The sequence below is a fragment of the Dama dama genome, chromosome 19, assembly GCF_033118175.1.
Source record: "Dama dama isolate Ldn47 chromosome 19, ASM3311817v1, whole genome shotgun sequence".
Lineage (NCBI taxonomy): Eukaryota > Metazoa > Chordata > Mammalia > Artiodactyla > Cervidae > Dama > Dama dama.
In genome coordinates, this window is record NC_083699.1 from 78,752,047 (window position 1) to 78,775,272 (window position 23,226).

Genomic DNA, 23,226 nt, shown 5'->3' on the forward strand with positions numbered 1-23,226 from the left:
GCATTTCTTGTCAGGCAAGCCTAGAGGTGATGAACTCCATCAACTTTTGTTTATCTGGGAATATCTTAATTTCTTCCTTAAACACTTTAAATACATGTCTGCTTTCTTTTGGCCTCCATACTTTATGATGAGAAATCTGATTATATTTCTGATCTGATCAAGTTGCTGATCCCTTGTATGTGATGAATCACTTATCTCTTGCTGCTTTCAAGATTCTTTGTCATGTCCTTTGATTATAATGTGTTTTGGTGTAGGTTCCTTGGAGTTCTTTCTGCTTGGAGGTTATGGAGCTTCTTGGATGTGTTTGATCAAATTTGGGAAGTTTTTGGTCATTAAGTGTTCAGATATTGTCTCTGCCCTTTCTTTCTGTCTTTTTCATTCTTGTTGGTGTCCCACAAGTCATTTATGCTCTGTTCACTTCAATTATTTTTCTTTCTTTCCTCAAATTGTAAATTTCTAATTTCATATCTTCAAGTTTGCTGGTTCCTACTGCCAGTTCAGGTGAGTTTTTGAGTCCTCTTAATGAATTTTTAATTTCAGTTATTGTACTCTGCAGCTCTTGGATTTCCTTTCGGTTTCTTCCTGTGTTTTGTATCACCTTACTGTTACTACTACTAGTTCTTTCTCTGTCATATCTCTTCCAACTACTACTGTGATAACATTTATTAGCTACTATTATGCTGAATCAGTTTTTAGACTTTTTCTTTTTTAAAATCAAAACTTCAAAATAATAAAAATACCATATTTCTTGTAAATCTTTCTAGGACAAATAATTTGTCTTTTAATGTGAGAGTGCACTGCATAAAGTCTTGTAACTGGAAATTTTGGTTCTTTATAGTTTAGTCGGACATGACTGAGCGACTGAACTGAACTGAACTGAAAGGCATTATGTTTAAACTGAAAATTCATTCAAGTTAGTGATTCATGCCAAGTTACTTTTTGCCACTTTGGGTTCAGTAGTATCATTTTGAAGTGTCTTTGATTATACCTTAATTAAAGAATTGGAAATTGAAGGAAGGAGTTAAAAACTTATATGTGAGTTACTGATGAAGTTATAAAAGTTTTATACAAGTAGATGCTGAGGAGTGAGTAACTTCAGAGACTTCTCATTGCTCTTTTATCTTTCAACTTTCTTTTCCAGGGCATACTTTTAGCATAGGAACATGTATTTCAATAGAAAGAAGCTTCAGTTCAGTTCAGTTGCTCAGTCGTGTCCGACTCTTTGCAGTCCCATGGACTGCAGCACGCCAGGCCTCCCTGTCCATCACCAACTCTCAGAGTTTACTCAAACTCATGTCCGTTGAGTCAGTGATGCCATCCAACCATCTCATCCTCTGTCGTCCCTTTGTCCTCCCACCTTCAATCTTTCCCAGCATCAGGGTCTTTTCCAGTGAGTCAGCTCTTTGCGTCAGGTGGCCAAAGTATAGAAGTTTCAGCTTCAGCATCAGTCCTTCCAATGAATATTCAGGACTGATCTCCTTTAGGATGGACTGGTTGGATCTCCTTGCAGTCCAAGGGATTCTCAAAAGTCTTCTCCAACACCACAGTTCAGAAGCATCAGTTCTTCAGCGCTCAGCTTTCTTTATAGTCCAACTCTCACATCCATACATGACTAATGGAAAAACCATGGCTTTGACTATATGGACCTTTGTTGGCAAAGTAATGTCTCTGCTTTTTAATATGCTGTCTAGGTTGGTCATAACTTTTCTTCCAAGGAGCAAGCGTCTTTTAATTTCATGGCTGCAGTCACCATCTGCAGTGATTTTGGAGCCCCCCAAAATAAAGTCTGTCACTGTTCCCACTGTTTCCCCATCTATTTGCCATGAAGTGATGGGCACAGATGCCACCATCTTATTTTCTGAATGTTGAGTTTTAAGCCAACTTTTTCACTTTCCTCTTTCACTTTCATCAAGAGGCTCCTTAGTTTTTCCTCATTTTTTGCCATAATGGTGGTATCATCTGCATATCTGAGGTGATTCATATTTCTCCTGGCAATCTTGATTCCAGCTTGTGCTTTATCCAGTCCAGCGTTTCTCATGATGTACTCTGCCTAGAAGTTAAATAAGCAGGGTGACAATATGCAGCCTTGACATACTTCTTTCCCTATTTGGAACCAGTCTGTTGTTCCATGTCCAGTTCTCACTGTTGCTTCCTGACCTGCATACAGATTTCTTAAGAGGCTGGTCAGGTGGTCTGGTATGCCCATCACTTTGAGAATTTTCCACAGTTTATTGTGATCCACACAGTCAAAGGCGTTGGCGTAGTCAATAAAGCAGAAGTAGATGTTCTTCCGGAATTCTCTTGCTTTTTCGATGATCCAGCGGATGTTGGCAATTTGATCTGTGGTTCCTCTGCCTTTTCTAAATCCAAGTTGAATATCTGGATGTTCACGGTTCACGTACTATTGAAGCCTGGCTTGGAGAATTTTGAGCATTACTTTACTAGCGTGTGCTGCTGCTGCTGCTAAGTCACTTCAGTTGTGTCTGACTCTGTGACCCCATCGATGGCAGCCCACCAGGCTCCCCCGTCCCTGGGATTCTCCAGGCAAGAACACTGGAGTGGGTTGTCATTTCCTTCTCCAATGCATGAAAGTGAAAAGTGAAAGTGAAGTCGCTCAGTCGTGTCTGATTCTTAGCGACCCCATGGACTGCAGCCTACCAGGCTCCTCCGTCAATGGGATTTTCCAGGCAAGAGTACTAGAGTGGATTGCCATTGCCTTCTCCTATTAGTGTGTGAGATGAGTGCAATTGTGCAGTAGTTTGAACATTCTTTGGCATTACCCTTCTTTGGGATTGGAGTGAAAACTGACCTTTTCCAGTCCTGTGGCCACTGCTGAGTTTTCCAAATTTGCTGGTATATTGAGTGCAGCACTTTTACAACATCATCTTTTAGGATTTGAAATAGCTCAACTGGAATTCCATCACCTCCACTAGCTTTGTTCATAGTGATGCTTCCTAAGGCCCACTTTACTCTGCATTCTAGGATGTCTGGCTCTGGGTGAGTGATCACACCATCATGATTATCTGGGTCATGAAGATCTTTCTTGTGCAGTTCTTCTGTGTATTCTTGCCACCTCTTCTTAATATCTTCTGCTTCTGTCAGGTCCATACCATTTCTGTCATTTATTGTGCCCATCTTTGCATGAAATGTTCCCTTGGTATCTCTAATTTTCTTGAGGAGATCTCTAGTCTTGCCCATTCTATTGTTTTCCTCTATTTCTTTGCACTGATCACTGAGGAAGGCTTTCTTATCTCTCCTTGCTATTCTTTGGAACTCTGCATTCAAATGGGTATGTCTTTCCTTGTCTCCTTTGCCTTTGGCTTCTCTTCTTTTCACAGCTATTTGTAAGCCCTCCTCAGATAACCATTTTTTTTTTTTTTTTTATTAGTTGGAGGCTAATTACTTCAGAACATTTCAGTGGGTTTTGTCATACATTGATATGAATCAGCCATAGATTTACACGTATTACCTATCCCGATCCCCCCTCCCACCTCCCTCTCCACCCGATTCCTCTGGGTCTTCCCAGTGCACCAGGCCCGAGCACTTGTCTCATGCATCCCACCTGGGCTGGTGATCTGTTTCACCATAGATAGTATACATGCTGTTCTTTTGAAACATCCCACCCTCACCTTCTCCCACAGAGTTCAAAAGTCTGTTCTGTATTTCTGTGTTTCTTTTTCTGTTTTGCATATAGGGTTATCGTTACTATCTTTCTAAATTCCATATATATGTGTTAGTATGCTGTAATGTTCTTTATTTTTCTGGCTTACTTCACTCTGTATAATGGGCTCCAGTTTCATCCATCTCATTAGGACTGATTCAAATGAATTCTTTTTAACGGCTGAGTAATATTCCATGGTGTATATGTACCACAGCTTCCTTATCCATTCATCTGCTGATGGGCACCTAGGTTGCTTCCATGTCCTGGCTATTATAAATAGTGCTGTGATGAACATTGGGGTGCACGTGTCTCTTTCAGATCTGGTTTCCTCAGTGTGTATGCCCAGAAGTGGGATTGCTGGGTCATATGGCAGTTCTATTTCCAGTTTTTTAAGAAATCTCCACACTGTTCTCCATAGCGGCTGTACTAGTTTGCATTCCCACCAACAGTGTAAGAGGGTTCCCTTTTCTCCACACCCTCTCCAGCATTTATTGCTTGTAGACTTTTGGATAGCAGCCATCCTGATTGGCGTGTAATGGTACCTCATTGTGGTTTTGATTTGCATTTCTCTTAATAATGAGTGATGCTGAGCATCTTTTCATGTGTTTGTTAGCCATCTGTATGTCTTCTTTGGAGAAATGTCTGTTTAGTTCTTTGGCCCATTTTTTGATTGGGTCACTTATTTTTCTGGAATTGAGCTGCAGGAGTTGCTTGTATATTTTTGAGATTAATCCTTTGTCTGTTTCTTCATTTGCTATTATTTTCTCCCAATCTGAGGGCTGTCTTTTCACCTTACTTATAGTTTCCTTTGTAGTGCAAAAGCTTTTAAGTTTCATTAAAACTCTCCAAAAAGCAGGAATAGAAGGAACATACCTCAACATAATAAAAGCTATATATGACAAACCCACAGCAAGCATCACCCTCAATGGTGAAAAATTGAAACCATTTCCCCTGAAATCAGGAACAAGACAAGGGTGCCCACTCTCACCACTACTATTCAACATAGTGTTGGAAGTTTGGGCCACAGCAATCAGAGCAGAAAAAGAAGTAAAAGGAATCCAGATAGGAAAAGAAGTGAAACTCTCGCTGTTTGCAGATGACATGATCCTCTACATAGAAAACCCCAAAGACTCTACCAGAAAATTACTAGAGCTAATCAATGAATATAGTAAAGTTGTAGGATATAAAATTAACACACAGAAATCCCTTGCATTCCTATATACTAACAATGAGAAAACAGAAAGAGAAATTAAGGAAACAATACCATTCACCATTGCAACAAAAAGAATAAAATACTTAGGAGTATATCTACCTAAAGAAACAAAAGACCTATACATAGAAAACTATAAAACACTGATGAAAGAAATCAAAGAGGACACAAACAGATGGAGAAACATACTGTGTTCATGGATTGGAAGAATCAATATTGTCAAAATGGCTATTCTACCCAAAGCAATCTGTAGATCCAATGCAATCCCTATCAAGCTACCAACGGTATTTTTCACAGAACTAGACCAAAGAATTTCACAATTTGTATGGAAATACAAAAAACCTTGAATAGCCAAAGTAATCTTGAGAAAGAAGAATGGAACTAGAGGAATCAACCTGCCTGACTTCAGACTCTACTACAAAGCCACAGTCATCAAGACAGTATGGTCCTGGCACAAAGACAGAAATATAGATCAATGGAACAGAATAGAAAGCCCAGAGATAAATCCACGAACCTATGGACACCTTATCTTTGACAAAGGAGGCAAGGATATACAATGGAAAAAAGACAACCTCTTTAACAAGTGGTGCTGGGAAAACTGGTCAACCACTTGTAAAAGAATGAAACCAGAACACTTTCTAACACCATACACAAAAATAAACTCAAAATGGATTAAAGATCTAAATGTAAGACCAGAAACTATAAAACTCCTAGAGTAGAACATAGGCAAAACACTCTCCGACATAAACCATTTTGTTTTTTTGCATTTCTTTTTCTTGGGGATGTAGGAACCTCTGTCCATAGTTCTTCAGGCACTCTATCAGATCTAATCCCTTGAATCTGTTTCCTAATTCCATTTTAGAATCGTAAGGGATTTGATTTAGTTCATACTTGAAAGAAGCCTAGTCATTATAAACGTAAGAACCGTCTAAATACTCTGCAGTTTTGTGTAATAAAAAATTGTTACTAAGTTAATCAGTAATAGAGAATACACCATTCCTGCATGGGGCGGCATTATTAGGACAGGTAAAGAAAACTTACTTGTGTCTCAAGCAGTGACATACTTAAGAATAGCTAATAGTATTCTTAGAGTCCTATTGGGTAACATTTCTTTTAGAGATTCTTATGGATTGTGAGTGTTTAAAGTGAGGTAGGAACTATGATTTCCTTGGGGGTTGGGCTTAGAATGTGATTGTTTAATAGAGTTAGTCAGAGCTTAGACTTGTATTATTATTATTTTCCTTTGCTTTTCAAAACCATTGTGTATTACTTCAGTACCATTTTCTTTTGGCTTGGAAAAGAAGTAGCTGATACCAGTGCAGAATTCAAGTGTCTGGCTAATGAATTGGGAGACTGAATCTAGGATATCTTAGCTTTTGGTGTAACTTAATCCCCTGGTTCTCTCTATGTTTTGATTGTCTGTGTACAAAAGTGGTATTTTCTTGCTTGCTCTTTTCATTGATATTAGGGATTGGTTTTTTGAAACATGGCTTTTGTTAGTATATACTGATTATGAATTCATTCCCCCTAATTGTGTTGGTAGAAAGCAGCTGAGGTCATTAGTTAGCAGAAACAAAGTATAGAGCAGTGGATTTTACAAAAAATAAACCTAACTCACTTGGAAAGATTTTTTTTTTTTAAAGACACAATATAAAAATGTGAGCTTTTTTGGATTGTTCATTTTATGTAATACTTTAGTCTCAGTTGGATTACAGATGGTTTACAACTGTGTTCAACAGACAACAGTTGGGAATGAATGCCAGAGTGTATTTCTGTATCTTGCTTAAAGAGTTCTGTGTGCTGAAAATTAAAGTGAATCTGTTTTATTTTGCTTGAATATGTAAAAAAAAAAGTGCTGTAACTTGGGATCAGATGGATGAAATTTGGCAAGAGAAAATTATTTTTTTTTAAACGGCACTGTTGCAGAAAAAAGGCTACACATATACCTTATAAAGCACTTTAAGAAGGACTTTTGTTCAAAGAAGTATGTATATTGGAGTTTTTTCAAGTTGAAGGTAATATGGCTAATATAAACTTGAAAAGGGTCAGTGATAGTGTTCTTTACCCCTGTGTGTAACTATAGGATAAGAAATATTTGCCAAAGAAAGGAGGGAAGAACCAAGAAGAATTCTGTCTGGTGGGTCAGGGGAATTCCAGAGGGCTGCCAGCACTAATACCAAAGTTAAACATTGACTAAATGGCCCCAAAGAAGAATGCCATCATGCAAAACATTATTGAATGTATAATGAACTAGATATATAGAAAGGTAGGTAGGTAGCTGTCATATTCTTTACTGTTTTTACATTTTTTATTTTAAGAAACTATTTGGCATTCCTAGCCCGCCCTTGCAAGTTGGAGCTGGATGCCCTGTTGTGAAACCTTCTTGACCCTCGGGTCTGCTGTTTCTGTCTGACCTTGGCTTCCCTGGTGGCTCAGGTGGTAAAGAATAAGCCTGGGTCTAGAAGATCTCCTGGAGAAGGGAATGGCAACCTATTCCAGTATTCTTGACCGGGAAATCCCACGGACCGAGGAGCCTGGCAGCCTATAGTCGTGGGGCTGCAAAGAGTTGGACACGACTGAGTGGCTAACACACACACATAAGCATGAATTAGTAGATAAGCATGACAATGAAAATGTTTTCCTCAGGAAAGGGCGAAAGTTGTAATATGTGGGGCAAAAACGGATTGAGAACATAAATTTAAATTATCAGTAAAACACTTAATTGTAAGGAATAGGATTAGGGAAGGAAATATAGGACTTTGATAGAAACTGTTTCAGATTGTGCTTTCATTTTGAAGAAGAACCTTCACCTTTGCATTTTCACTCAGGACTAGGAATATGTGAGGAACAAACCGTTACCTTTCGGCTCTTGGTACAGTGATCATGGTGTGGGAAGTCTGCATTGCAGGTTTCAGCTTCAGGGAGTTGACCAAACCATCCTTCTCTGTTGCTTGTATAATGGTAATCCTGATTTGAAACATTTGTGGCAGTGTGTTCCAGAGTAATAAACTAGATTCACTTGGTTAATTTGTAAATGTCATAAACTAGTACTTGAGATTGGAAGGGATGGTAATATTGAAATATTTTTATGTATGAAGCATTTTAAAAATTGAAATATATTTAATATAAAATTTGCTGTTTTAACCATTTTTAAGTCTACAATACAGTGGCATTAATTACATTCGCAGCATTTTACAACCATTACCACTGTATATTTCCAAAACTTTTCCCTTAAATGGAAACTGTCTATCTATTAAATAATAAATCTACCCATTTCTTCTTTATTTCTACCCGTGATTATCCCTGATCTACCTTCTTCCTCTGTGAGTTTGCCTGTTCTGTTTCACCTAAGTGGACTCATACAGTACTTGTACTTTTGTTCCTGGCTTATTTCAGTTAGCATATTTTCAGGCTTTATCTCTGTTCTATATGTATCAGAATTTCATTTCATTTTGTGGCTGAAGAAGAATCCATTATATGTTTATACCACATTTTTATCTTTATCTGTGGATGGATTCTTGAGTTGTTTCCACCTTTTGGCTGTTGTGAATAATATTGCATTAGACATTGGCCTACAAATATTCGAGTGTCTGTTTTAATTATATTGGGTATATACCTGAGAATTGAATTGCTGGGTCATATGATTATTCTATATTTAGCTTTTTGAGGAACTATAAAACTGTTATCCACAGTAGCTGCATTATTTTACAGTCCCACCAGCAATAAACAAGAGTTTCAGTTTCTCTGCATCTTTTACCGGCAGAGTAAATCTTTTATCATTTTTCTTTTTTAAGAAAAAAATTCTTGCTGCCCTAGTATATATGAAGAAGGATGTCATTATGGTTTTGATTGGCATTCCTTTATGACTAAAGATGTTGAAGATCTTTTTATGTGCTTATTGGCCATTTGTACATATACAAATGGAGGAATGTTTATTCAGGTCCTTTGACCATATTCTAATTGGGTTTTTGTATTTTTGTTTAGTTTCAGAAGTTCTTTATATATTCTGGATATTAAACCCTGATAAATCTGTAATGACATCTATAGATTCTCTTTTCATTGATAAGAGAATAATATATCTTCTCTTTTGATAATATCTTTTGATGCACAAAAGATTTAAAGTTTGGTGAAGTCCAGCTTATCTAGTTTTTCTCCTTTTATAGATTGTACGTTTGGTATCAAGAGTCAAGAATCCAAGGTCATGAAGATTCATCCTTTTTTCTCTGAGAATTTTATGACTTTTAGTGCTTATATTTAGGTAGTTGATCTGTTTTGAGCTAAAAGTTATAGAATTATGTGAGATTGATCATTAAATTTTGTAGTTACGAATAAGACATACTGTTTTTTTCTTTAGAGATTCTGCATTATTAAGTTTGGTAGTTACTTTCTAGGTTCTACCTTGTGTAATGTTTAGTCATTATATATACCCTAGTTATTGAGTATCACCTAGTTAATGGAATTGATAATTTTAGCTCTTAAAATACAGAGACAATAAGAGACAGGATTGAGAAATTTTGTTACATGAAAATGAAAATTTTTTTTTGCAAAAACATATAGTTTTTTGCAAAAACATATAGTCAAGACAGTTGGTAGACTAGAAGAAAATATCTGCAATATATCAAGATAAAGGGTTGAGATCTCTAATATATAAAAAACTCTTAAAAATTGAGAGAATAGACTGCAGTAACCTGGTAGAAACGTGATCAAAATACAGTAAGGATAATCCCCCCAAAATGTATGAAAATGGCTCCATATGCCATTTTTTAAGCTGTTGGTTAGACAAAAGTTAAAGTGTGCAAGTCCATCCAGTTGATGAGGGTATGAGGAAACTGACACATACATTGCTGACAAGGCAGACTGGTACCACTCATTGATAATCTGGCAAAGCCCTTCTTGTGCATTTGCCTTTTGACCTAGCAGTTTCAGTTGTAGGAATTTTTCTTGAAGGTACAACTCCAGTGATATGAAAATCCATATACAGGGTTATTTATGGGTCATTGTTTGCAATCTCCTACATAGAGTAGTTGAATTAACTATGGTATATATATGATGTGTGTATGTATGTGTGTGTGTGTGTGTGTCTATAAGTGTGTGTGTGTGCGCGTGCATCTGTAAAAAGAATGAGGAAGATACCTGAACTGGACTCTGATGAACTGATCTCCAGGACATATTGTTAAGTGACAAAGAGAATATCTATAAGTTGTTGATGTTCAGTCCGCCCAGTTGTGTCCGACTCTGTAACCCCATGGACTGCAGCACATCAGGCCTCGCTGTCCCTCACCATCTCCTGAAGTTGGGCAAGTTCATGTTCATTGCATCGGTGATGCTATCCAGCCATCTCATCCTCTGGCGCCATCTTCTAGAACCTTCTGCCTTCAATCTTTCCCAGCATCAGGGACTTTTCCAGTGAGTCAGCTATTTGCGTCAGATGACCAAAATACTGGAGCTTCAACTTCAGGATCAGTCCTTCCAACGAATATTCAGGGTTGATTTACCTTAAGATTGACTGGTTTGATCTCCGTGCTATCCAAGGGACTCTCAGGAGTCTTCTCCAGCACCACAGTTCAAAGGCATCATTTCTTCTGTGCTCTGCCCTCTATACAGTCTAGCTTTCACAACCGTATATGACTACTGGGAAGACCAAAGCCTTGACTATATGGACCTTTGTTGGCATAGTAATGTCTTTGCTTTTCAGCACACTGTCTAGGTTTGTCATAGTTTTTCTGCCAAGAAGCAAATGTCTTCTGATTTCATGGCTGCAGTCACCATCCGCAGTGATTTTAGAGTCCAAGAAGAGGAAATCTGTCACTACTTCCACCTTTTCCCTTTCAGTTTGCCAGAAGTTATAAGGCTGGATGCCGTGATCTTAGTTTTTTTAATATTTAGTTTTAAGCTGGCTCTTTCACTCTCCTCCTTCACCCTCATCAAGAGGCTCTTTAGTTCCTCTTCGCTTTCTGTCATTAGAGTGGTATCATCAACTTTTCTTCTATAGGTTATGTTACTATAAGAAGAAGAGGAAGTAAAATACAAACATAATGCTCATTTGAACAGAAGGAAACATAGGAAAGACCCACTGGAAAGGAGGTTGGTTACATAAACGGGGGAAGGGGGGTAGAGAGACTGAAAGGATGGAGACAGCCTGACACTTGTCTGTGTTTATCTCTTTAGACTAGTTTTTACTGTTATAACTAAATTAATGTTTCATATTCTCAAATAAACAAGATTTACAAGGATAGGGGAGAGAAGGGGAGAAAATAACCTCCAAATTCTAAATGGAATAATAAACACAGAAGCAGATGAACCTAACTATATTTCAAATGAATAACATAACTCCCTGAAGGATGGCCATGGGAAGAACTAGTCTAACTAGTTTGGGAATACAGGGTTTCGACTCTGTAAGGCTATTGACAAAGAACTCTGAACAAACCTGAGACTAAAGACAAAAAAAGCTGCACACAAATATTGTACTTGACTTAGTAGATTTTTGTTTTTTGCAGTGATAATGGTCAGAACTCCCCAAACTACTCTGTGTATTCTAGATTAGAGCAAATAACTATGTATAAGGGTGATTATGAGAGTCAGGTGTTGCACGGTAAGAGAAAAGTGTTCCAGATATGGAAAGGGAAAAGGTAGAAATGAACTTATGTAGAGTTAGATCAGCATTGGCAGTTTCAGTATGAACTCATGGTTTCTAACATATTTTCAGATAAACATAAAAGTAGATACAGACATGAGTTAGTGCATATATGTATATATTCCTTAACTCAGTCTGTTGATAAGGCCTTAAAGCCCTGATACTTCCAAATAATACTTGTCAATGAAAGGAACTAAGGTTCCATGGAGAAATGGTTGATTCTAACGTAGGGGCAGGGGAGATAGAAAGATAAGCTTGAAACATGTTTTGGTTGCCAGAAAGTTGTTCTTAGTCACTCATCATGTCTGACTCTTTGCAGCCCCATGGACTGCAGCCTGCCAGGCTTCTCTGTCCATGGGGATTCTCTAGACAAGAATACTGGAGTAGATTGTCCTCCCCCTCTTCCAGGGTATCTTCCCAAACTAGGGATAGAACTCAGGTCTCCTGCATTGCAGGCAGATTCTTTACTGACTGAGCCACCAGGGAAGCCAAGAAAGTTAGAAGTACTCAAATATACCACAGACTGGGCTTGCCAAGTGGAGCAGTGGTAAAGAATCTGTCTGCCAGTGCAGGAGATGCAAGAGATGCTAGTCGATCCCTGGGTCGGGAAGATCCCCTGCAACAGGAAATGGCAGCCTACTCCAGTATTCTTGCCTGGAAAATTCCATGGACAGAGGAGCCTGGTGGGCTACAGTCTGTGGAGTTGCAAATAGTTGGATATTACTGAGCTACTGAGCATACACAAACACACCACAGACTAGGTGGCTTAAGAGAAATTCATTTTCTCACAGATCTTGAGACTGGAACTTGTTCGGTTCCAGTCTCTCTGGTGCGGCCCCCTGGTAACAGGTTTCAACATAAGAATTCTGGGGAGACAAATTTATTCACAACCTAAAAGTTGAGCCTTACATTTTATTTGGTGAGACGTTTTAGAACTTCAAGCCTGGGAGACAATTTGTCAGATAACCCTGAGAGAACTGCTCTGAGAAGGTAAGGAGGGAAGAAACCAGGATATATAGGAGTTTTGCAACACACAGCAGGTAGTCTGAATGTCCAAAGATTATTATTAATTGAAAAAAGGCAGATATCTTGAGGAATTTAGTGCTTTTCTTTGTAGGGGAAGATGCAAGAGTATGAACTCACTGAAATCGTTCCTCTGATTCGCACCTCAGCTTTCTGGGGCCGGTATACTGTGTTTTCATATTCGGAGTTCCCTCAGGGCTCACCAGCTCACTTTGGCTGGTGGTGCAATCACTGATGACTGTGACATCCTTTGTTTACTGATACAGCAAGAAATACTCCATTTCTCACAAACATCATATGCTTCTTGATGTGATGTTTTGAGGCAGATACAACATTACATCTCTGGTGTTTCCCTTTCCCCAAAAATGCATCACTTATATCCAATTAGAAAAATCAAACAAACTGAAGTTATAGTTTGTAGCATATCCCTATATAGTACTCCCTGCTTATACTTTTGCAAAGTGTCAAGGTCATGAGAGACAAAAAGAGTGAGGAACTGTTCCAGATTTAAGGAGACTAAAGAGATAAAATAGTTAAATGCAACTGTGATCTTGGTTTGATGTTTTTTTGTTTTCCCTAAGTTTATTTATTGGAATCAAGATGGAACTAAGACCCACACACTGTGACTGGTTGATATAACTCTTAAATATCTCTCAGTCTAAAAATGTTCCCTCTTTTCTTTTTCTTGTAATTTACAAAATCAGAATGTTTTTTCTGTTGCATTCCCCACAACCTGGAATTTGCTGAGTACATTTTTTTGAGGTAATTTAATGTGTTTCTTTATCTCCTGTATTTCTTGTAAATTGATGAGTGGATTAAGAGCACTGACTGTACGTTATCACTTCAGGAGATTTTTTAAAAAGAACGATCCCTAGTACTCTCCCTTTCTGGAACCCATCATTCTTCTGGATTCTAATTTAATTGGTCTTGAGTTACTGGCTGCAGGAGTTTTCAAAAGCGCCCCAGGTGATTTTAACATAGAGTTGGGGTTGGGAATCTAGATTCTAGACTGTTACCACTGGTCAGGTGCAGGTTTAATTTTTTTGCCAAGAAGACTTCATAGAACCTGTATTCTTGATAAACACTTCACTTATTAATGAGACTTGTTTTCCTGGAGGTATTTGCCAGCTTCAGCTCTGCCCCATGCCAGCAGTCCTTGGAGAGCTTTATCAGGGACGGACTGATGTTGCCTGCTTGATGGCTGCTACATTTGACAATAAAATACAGTGCCTGGCAATTGGAAACCTTACTCTCAACACTTTCAAAGGTGAAATACATGGACTTGCCTTGTCCTCTATTGTAGACTTAATTTGTGGATGAATACATAAACTTCCCTTCTGATCAGTTATCATTTTAGAGGCATAGTATGTCTTAGGATAACACTGTTTTGTTGCTATGTAATTATCTGTTAAAGCAAAATGTCAGTGTTTTCTTTTTTCTAATAGTACTTCTGACGCTGGATTTCTTTTAAAACTGACTGGTTTCATCTCCTTGCTCTCCAGGGGACTCTCAAGAGTCTTGACCAGCATCACAGTTTGAAAGTATTAATTCTTTGGCGCTCAGCCTTCTTCATGGTCTAGTTCTCACATCCATACATGGCTACTGAAAAAACCATAGCTTTGACTATACGGACATTTGTCAGCAAAGTGACGTCTCTGGTTTTTAAGCTGTCTAGGTTTGTCATAGCTTTTCTTCCAAGAAGCAAGTGTCTTTTAATTTCATGGCTACAGTCACTGTCCACAGTGATTTGGGAGCCCAAGAAGATAAAATCTGTCACTGTTACCACTTTTCCCCCATCTGTTTGCCATGAAATGATGGGACCAGATGCTATGATATTAGTTTCTTGAATGTTGAGTTTCAAGCCAGCTTCTTCACTCTCCTCTTTAATCTTCATCAAGAAGCTCTTTAGTTTCTCTTTGCTTTCTGCCATGAGAGTGGTATTATCTGCATATCTGAAGTTGTTGATGTTTTTCCTGGCCATCTTGATTCCAGCTCCTGGTTCATCCAGCCTGGCGTTTTGCCTGATGTGCTGTGCAGAGAAGTTGAATAAACAGGGTGGCAGTACACAACCTTGACAGACTCCTTTCCCAGTTTTGAACCAGTCCGTTGTCCCATGTCTGGTTCTAACTGTTGCATCTTGACCTGCATAGAGGTTTCTCGGGAGGTGGATAAGGTGGACTGGTATTCCCATCTCTTTAAGCATTTTGCACAGTTTGTTGTGTTCAACACAACCAAAGGGTTTAGCGTAGTCAGTGAAGCTGAAGTAGATGTTTTTCTGGAATTCTGTAGCTTTTTCAATGATCCAGTGAATGTTGGGAATTTGATCTCTGATTCCTCTGCCTTTTCTAAATCCAGCTTGTACATCTGGAAGTTGTTGCATACAAATTAAATTACCATTGCTGTGACCTTTAGTAGTGTTCATCTCTTATTGGGAGTACTTCCTTGGCATGTCTTAGCCATTCTCTGCCATCCATTCTTCATGGCTTAACTCATGTGAAAGACACAGTCTCTCTTAAAATGGTTTACTTTTGGATGGTTAAAATGGTTACATTTGGCTAGACTTTTGTGAACTTACTTGCATTTTATAATTGTCAAAACTGAAGCATTATTAAGTGGCTCAGAAGTTGTTTTTAAGCTGAAATGTTTGCATAATAACATCATAATAGTATGTAGTAGCTGCCAAACTATTTCATAGTGGTTGTACCTTTTAGCAGTTCACCAACACTGTATGAAGGCTCCAGTTTTTATGCATTCACTCCAGCATTTCTTATTGTCTGTCTTTTTAAGTGTAGCTATCCTGGTGGGTGTGATGTTACCTCATTGTGGTTCTGATATTTATTTGCCTCATGACTAATGATGTTGGTGTCCATACTAATGGACATCACCAGATGGTCAGCACTGAAATCAGATTGATTATATTCTTTGCAGCCAAAGATGGAGAAGCTCTATACAGTCAGCAAAAACAAGACTGGGAGCTGACTGTGGCTCAGATCATGAACTCCTTATTGCCAAATTCAGACTTAAATTGAAGAAAGTGGGGAAAACCACTAAACCAATCAGGTATGACCTAAATCAAATCTCTTATAATTATACAGTAGAAGTAAGAAATAGATTTAAAGGACTAGATCTGATAGACAGAGTGCCTGATGAACTATGGATGGAGGTTCATGACATTGTACAGGAGACAGGGATCAAGACCATCCCCAAGAAAAAAAAATGCAAAAACGAAAATGGTTGTCTGAGGAGGCTTTACAAATAGCTGTGAAGAGAAGAGACGCGAAAAGCAAAGGAGAAAAGGAAAGATATTCCCATTTGAATGCAGAGTTCCAAAGAATAGCAAGGAGAGATAAGAAAGCCTTCCTCAGCAATCAATGCAAAGAAATAGAGGAAAACAACAGAATGGGAAAGACTAGAGATCTCTTCGAGAAAATTAGATACACCAAGGGAACATTTCATGCAAAGATGGGCTCAATAAAGGACAGAAATGGTATGGACCTAACGGAAGCAGAAGATATTAAGAAGAGGTGGCAAGAATACACAGAAGAACTGCACAAGAAAGATCTTCATGACTCAGATAATCATGATGGTGTGATCACTCACCTAGAGCCAGACATCCTAGAATGCGAAGTGAAGTGGGCCTTAGGAAGCATCACTATGAACAAAGCTAGTGGAGGTGATGAAATTCCAGTTGAGCTATTTCACATCCTAAAAGATGATGCTGTGAAAGTGCTACACTCAATATGTCAGCAAATTTGGAAAACTCAGTCGTGGCCACAGGACTGGAAAAGGTCAGTTTTCATTCCAGTCCCAAAGAAGGGCAATGCCAAAGAATGCTCAAACTACCACATAATTGCACTCATCTCACACACTAGTAAAGTAATGCTCAAAATTCTCCAAACCAGGCTTCAGCAATACATGAACCATGAACTTCCAGTTGTTCAAGCTTGTCTTAGAAAAGGCAGAGGAACCAGAGGTCAAATTGTCAACATCCGCTGGATCATTGAAAAAGCAAGAGAATTCCAGAAAAACATCTATTTCTGCTTTATTGACTATGCCAAAGCCTTTGACTTTGTGGATCACAGTAAACTGTGGAAAATTCTCAAAGTGATGGGCATACCAGACCACCTGACCTGCTCTTGAGAAACCTGTATGCAGGTCAGGAAGCAACAGTTAGAACTGGACATGGAACAATAGATTGGTTCCAAATTGGGAAAGAAGTGCGTCAAGGCTGTATATTGTCACCCTGCTTATTTAACTTCTATGCAGAGTACATCATGAGAAACGCTGGCCTGGAAGAAGTACAAGTTGGAATCAAGATTGCCAGGAAAAATATGAATCACCTCAGATAGCAGATGACACCACCTTTATGGCAGAAAGTGAAGAAGAACTAAAGAGCCTCTTGATGAAAGTGAAAGAAGAGAGTGAAAAAGTTGGCTTAAAGCTCAACATTCAGAAAACTAAGATCATGGTATCTGGTCCCATCACTTCATGGCAAATAGATGGGGAAACAGTGGCTGACTATATTTTTCTGGGCTCCAAAATCACTGCAGATGGTGATTACAGCCATGAAATGAAAAGACACTTACTCCTTGGAAGGAAAGTTATGACCAACCTAGACAGCATATTAAAAAGCAGAGACGTTACTTTGTCAACAAAGGTCCGTCTAGTCAAGGCTCTGGTTATTCCAGTAGTCATGTATGGATGTTAGAGTTGGGCTATAAAGAAAGCTGAACACTAAAAAATTGATGCTTTTGAACTGTGGTGTTGGAGTAGACTCTTGAGAGTCCCTTGGACTGCAAGGAAATCCAACCAGTCCATCCTAAAGGAGATCAGTCCTGGGTGTTCATTGGAAGGACTGATGTTGACACTGAAACTCCAGTAGTTTGGCCACCTGATGCGAAGAGCTGACTCCTTGGAAAAGACCCTGATGCTGGGAAAGATTGAGGGCGGGAGAAGGGGACGACAGAGGATGAGATGGTTGGATGGCATCACCGACTCAATGGACATGGATTTGAGTAAACTCCGGGAGCTGGTGATGGACAGGGAGGCCTGTCGTGCTGCACTTCATGGGGTTGCAAAGAGTCGGACTCGACTGAGCCACTGAACTGAACTGTGTGATGTTGAGGGAGCTCTTATGCTTATTACTCATTTGTATATCTTCTTTGTAGGAATATATGTTCAAATGTTTTACTCATTTTTAATTGGATTATTGGTCCTTTTATTAATGAATTGTAAGAGTTTATTTATTGAGATATAAGCACCTTAACAGATGAATGACTTACAGTTATTTTTCCCCATTCTGTGAATTATCTTTTTAAGTAACTTTCTTGATGATGTCCTTTGCAGTACAAAACTTACAATTTTTGATGATCAAATTTTTTTTTTTTTGTTTCTTATACTTTTTGTGTTATGTCTAGGGCATCATGATCAAGAAGATTTAAGATTTGTCTTCTAAGGGTTTTATAGTTTAAGCTCTTACATTTAAGTCTTTGATCAATTTGAGTTAATTTTTATATGTGGTGTGAGGAGGGGTGCAGCATTATTTAATTTTTTTGTATGGTTAGCCGGTTGCCACAGCACCATTTGTTATAAAGAGTCTCTTACTATTTAACAGGGTGAATAGTGCTACTATTTAGCATATAAGACAAACTGGAACTCTGGTTCTTCATCATGGGGAGGTCTGGTGTTCCCATCTCTTGAAGAATTTTCCACAGTTTGTTGTAATCGACACAGTCAAAGGCTTTGGCCTAGTCAGTAAGGAGAAGTAGATGGTTTTCTGGAACTCTCTTGCTTTTTCTATGATCCAGCGGATGTTGGCAATTTGACCTTTGGTTTTTCTGCCTTTTCTAAATCCAGCTTGAACATCTGGGAGTTCTTGGTTCATGTGCTGTTGAAGCTTCACTTGGAGAATTTTGAGCATTACTTTGCTAGCGTGTGAGATGAGTGCAATTGTGCAATAGTTTGAGCATTCTTTGGCATTGCCTTTCTTTGGGATTGGAATGAAAACTGACCTTTTCCAATCCTGTGGCCACTGCTGAGTTTTCCAAATTTGCTGACACATTGAGTGCTGCGCTTTCACAACATCATCCTTTAGCATTTGAAATAGCTCAGCTGGAATTCCACCACCTCCACTAGCTTTGTTCATAGTGATGCTTCCTAAGGCCCACTTGACTTTGCACTCCAGGATGTCTGGCTCTAGGTGAGTGATCACACCATTGTGGTTATCTGGTCATTGAGATCTTTTTGTATAGTTCTTCTGTGTATTCTTGCCACCTTTTCTTAATATCCTCTTCTGTTAGGTCCATATGTTTCTTTCCTTTATTGTGCCTTTCTTTGCATGAAATGTTTCCTTGGTATCTCTAGTTTTCTTGAAGAAATCTCTAGTCTTTCCCATTCTATTGTTTCCTCTATTTGTTTGCACTGATCCTGAAGAAGGCTTTCTTACCTCTCCTTGCAAGTCTTTTGAACTCTTGAACTCTGACTTCAGATGGGTATATCTTTCCTTTTCTCCTTTGTCTTTAGCTTCTCTTCTTTTCTCAGCTATTTGTAAGGCCTCCTCAGACAGCCATTTTGCCTTTTTGTATTTCTTTTTCATGGGGATGGTCTTGATCACTGCCTCCTGTACAATACCATGAACCTCCATCCATAGGTCTTCAGGAACTCTGTCAAATCTGATCCCTTGAATCTATTTGTTGCTTCCACTGTATAATCATAGGGGATTTGATTTAGGTCATACCTGAATGGTCTAGTGGTTTTCCCCACTTTCTTCAATTTAAGTCTGAATTTGGCAATAAGGAGTTCATGATCTGAGCCACAGTCAGCTCCCAGTCTTGTTTTTGGTGACTGTATAGAGATTCTCCATCTTCGGCTGCAGCAAGTATCAATCTGATTTCAGTGCTGACCATCTGGTGATGTCCATGTGTAGAGTTGTCACTATTGTAGGCTTAATGGTGAACACCCGAGACGTTTTACGCCAACATCCATGGTATTCACCAGATGTTGCACCTTCAGATTTCTGTTTATTTCAGTCTTTACAAAATTCTCTTAATGGAAGAAATTTCAGTTCCATTTTCTCAAAAGATAAAAAGTTTTGGGAAGATGGAATTACGCAGTTGCCTGCAAAATGACAGAGGGTTGTAGAACAAAATGGTAAATACATGTACAATAAAGTTCTTGGTGAAAATGTGTCTTTTATTTTTATTTTAAAACCGAAGGGACTTTTTGGCCAACCCAATGTGTTGTCTTGATTTCTTCAATCCAGATACTTCTCAGAGGAGTATTTTAATATATTCTGCCCACCATAGCTGCCACTGTGCCTGCATCTTACCTGTGTTACTCTGTCTTCCTACTTGTAACTGAATGAACCATGTCTACCCCCTTATCCAAGGCTAGCCCTACTCCATATTGGCCAGATTTCACCCCTGTCATTTAGTTCAGAACATCAGTTTATCAGCTGTCCTCTCTCTCTTCTTTGTTATCAGTTATCATTGTAATCAACATACAAACTTGATGTTACTTCTTCTGACTTAAAAAAAAAAACAACTCTTGATCCTCCATTTCATTCCATCTATAATCCCATTTCCCTGCTCCTCTTTTGCATTGAAGTGGGAAAGAATTGTTTACACTTGCTGTCTTTAACTTCTCTCTGCTATTTCCTCTGAGCCCACTCCTGTCTGATTTTTGGGCTCTATTATTCTCTGCATTGAAACTCATCTCTCTGTCTTCTTGTCACCAAGTCCTGTCGTTCGTTCTCAGTTCTTATCTTTTCAGTAACATTTGGCCCAGTCCTTTACACTCTCCTTTGAATACTTCTCTTTTGGTTCTCCTCTTACTTCATTTCTGTCTTTTGGGAGGATTCCCTAGGATCAGCCTGCAGACTGTTTTCTTTGTGCTCACGTGCATGTCTATTCTCAGATTTGATACCATTTGTATTCTTGTGACAGTACATGCTTGTTTCAGCCTGGACCTCTCCTGGATGCATGTATAGCTACCTTCTTCCTGAACATTTCTACCTAGATGTCCAGTAGGTAGTTCCCTTGCTTCTTTCAGGTCTCTGCTCAAACATCACCTTACTGGAAGGCTCTTGCCCTACCGTGTCCCACCTCCCCTCATGTAAAATGAAACAACTCCCCTGCTTATCCTTCTTTTCTTGTTCGCTAGAACATTTATTGTGTAACATATCATTCATGGTCTTTTGCTCCCTATCCGTATGTAGCTCCATGAGGCCAGAGTTCTTACCTCTTCAGTCACTTTTGTGTTGCTAGTACCGAGGATAATAAGCATTGATTATGTGTCAAGGATCTGAATTGAGTGAGTGGATGAATGCGGGCCTTCTTTAGGGCTTCACTCTCGCAGTGCTCCCCCTTCCTCACGTGCTTAGTTCTCTCTGTTCTTACCATCCCCTGCGTCAGGCAGCTTCTTGCCTCTCAGGTCCATGAGCATCACTTCCTCATCAGACCTCACCTGCCTTGGTTGTAGTTCCTTATGTCTCTGATTGTAAGTGCCCTTAGCTATGTGTGTGTGTTAATCACTCAGCCGTGTCTCACTCTTTGTGACCCCATGGACTACAGAGCCCGCCAGGCTACTCGTCTGTGGATTCTCCAGGCAAGAATATTGGAGTGAGTAGCCATTCCCTTCTCTGGGGATCTTCCTGACTCAGGGATTGAACTCCCTGCATTGCAGGGAGACTCATTACCATGCGAGCCACCAGGGAAGCCTTCTTTCTTGTTGTTTTTTGGTCAGTCAGTTGTGTCCGACTGTTTGTGACCCCATGCACTGCAATATGCAGGCTTCCCTGTCCTTCACTATCTACTGGAGTTTGTTCAAACTTATGTCCTCTGAGTTGGTGGTGCCAGCCAACCATCTTATCCTCTGTTTCCTCTTTCTGCTGCCTTCAGTCTTGCCCTGCCTTAGGGTCTTTTCCAGTGAGTAAGCTCTTCCCATCAGGTGGCCAAAGTATTGGAGCTTCAGCTTCAGCATCAGTCCTTCCAGTGAATATGCAGAGTTGATTTCCCTTAGGATTGACTGGTTTGATCTCCTTGCTGTCCAAGGGACTCTGAAGAGTCTTGTTCAGCATCACAGTTTGAAAGCATCAATTCTTTGGCCCTCAGCCGTCCTTATAGGTCCAACTCTCAAATCCATACATGACTACTGGAAAAACCATAGCTTTAACTATATGGACATGTGTAGGCAAAGTGATGTCTCTGCTTTTTAATACACCGTTTAGGTTTGTCATAGCTTTTCTTCCAAGGAGCAAGCATCTTTTAATTTTATGGCTACAGTCACCGTCTACATTGATTTTGGAGCCAAAGAAAATAAACTGTCACTGTTTCCAGTTTTTCCTCATCTATTTGCCATGAAGTGATAGGACCGGTTGCCATTATCTTAGTTTTTTGAATGTTGAGTTTTAAGCCTGCTTTTTTTCACTCTCTTCTTTCATCTTCATCAAGAGGTTCTTTAGTTCCTCTTCACTTCCTGTCTTAAGAGTGGTGTCATCTGCATATCTGAGGTTATTGATACTTGTCCCGGCATTTTTGATTTCAGCTTGTGATTTATACAGCCTGGCATTTCTCATGATGTACTCTGCATAAAAGTTAAATAAATGGGGTGATAGGATACAGCTTTGACGTACTCCTTGCCCAATTTTGAACCAATCTTGTTCCATGTCTGATTCTAACTGTTGCTTCTTAACGTTGCATACAGGTTTCTCGGGGGGCAAGTAAGGTTGTCTGTATTTCCATCTCTTGAAGAATTTTCCACAGTTTGTTGTGATCCACAATGTCAAAGGCTTTAGCGTAGTCAGTGAAGCCGAAGTAGGTGTTTTTCAGGAATTCTTCTGCTTTTTCTGTGCTTCAGTGCATGTTGGCAATTTGATCTCTTGTTCCTCTGCCTTTTCTAAATCCAGCTTGAACATTTAGAAGTTCATGGTTCACGTACTGTTGAAGCCTAGTTTGAAGGATTTTGATCCTTGCTAGCATGTGAAATGAGTACAGTTGTACAGTAAGTAGTCTGAAGATTCTTTGGCATTACCCTTCTTTGGGATTGGAATGAAAACTGACCTTTTCCAGGGCTGTGGTCACTGCTGAGTTTTCCAAATTTCCTGGCATGTTGAGTACAGCACTTTCATAGCATCATCTTCTAGGATTTGAAACAGCTCAGCTGAAATTTCATCACGTCCACTAGCTTTGTTTGTAGTTGAGCTTCCTAAGGCCCGCTTCACTTCACACTGCAGGATATCTGGCTCTAGGTGAGTGATCAGAGCGTTGTGGTTTTCCAGGTCATTCAGACCTTTTTTGTGCAGTTCTTCTTTGTATTCATACCTCTTCTTAATCTCTTCTGCTTTTGTTAAGTACTTGCGTTTCTGTCCTTTCTTGTGTCCAGCTGTGCATGAAATGTTCCCTTGGTATCTCCAATTTTCTTGACGAGATCTTTAGTCTTTCCCATTCTGTTGTTTTCCTCTATTCCTTTGCATTGTTCACTTAAGAAGGCTTTCTTACCTCTCTTTTCTATTCTTTGGAACTCTGCATTCAGATGAGTGTATCTTTCCCTTTCTCCTTTGTTTTCTTCTTTGCCTTTTGCTTCTCTTTTCTCAACTATTTGTAAGGCCTCATCAGACAACTTTTGCATTCTTGCATTTCTTTTTCTTGGGAATGGTTTTGGTTACCACTTCCTGTACAATGTTATGAACCTCAGTCCATA

General features: G+C 39.2%; 1 protein-coding gene across 4 annotated transcripts in view; it reads left to right on the top strand.

Moving 5' to 3' along the window:
- The window catches only part of ATP2C1 (ATPase secretory pathway Ca2+ transporting 1), a 151,561-nt gene that overhangs the window by 50,509 nt on the left and 77,826 nt on the right, over window positions 1–23,226 (top strand). Inside the window, exon 1 of one of the 4 annotated variants that reach the window (XM_061167573.1) lies at window positions 15,570–15,588. The exons of the other annotated variants lie outside the window; for them this stretch is intronic. The gene's annotated coding sequence lies outside the window, so the exon portion shown is untranslated. Of the gene's footprint in view, window positions 1–15,569; window positions 15,589–23,226 lie in introns of those variants that run through there. 4 annotated transcript variants of the gene reach the window in all.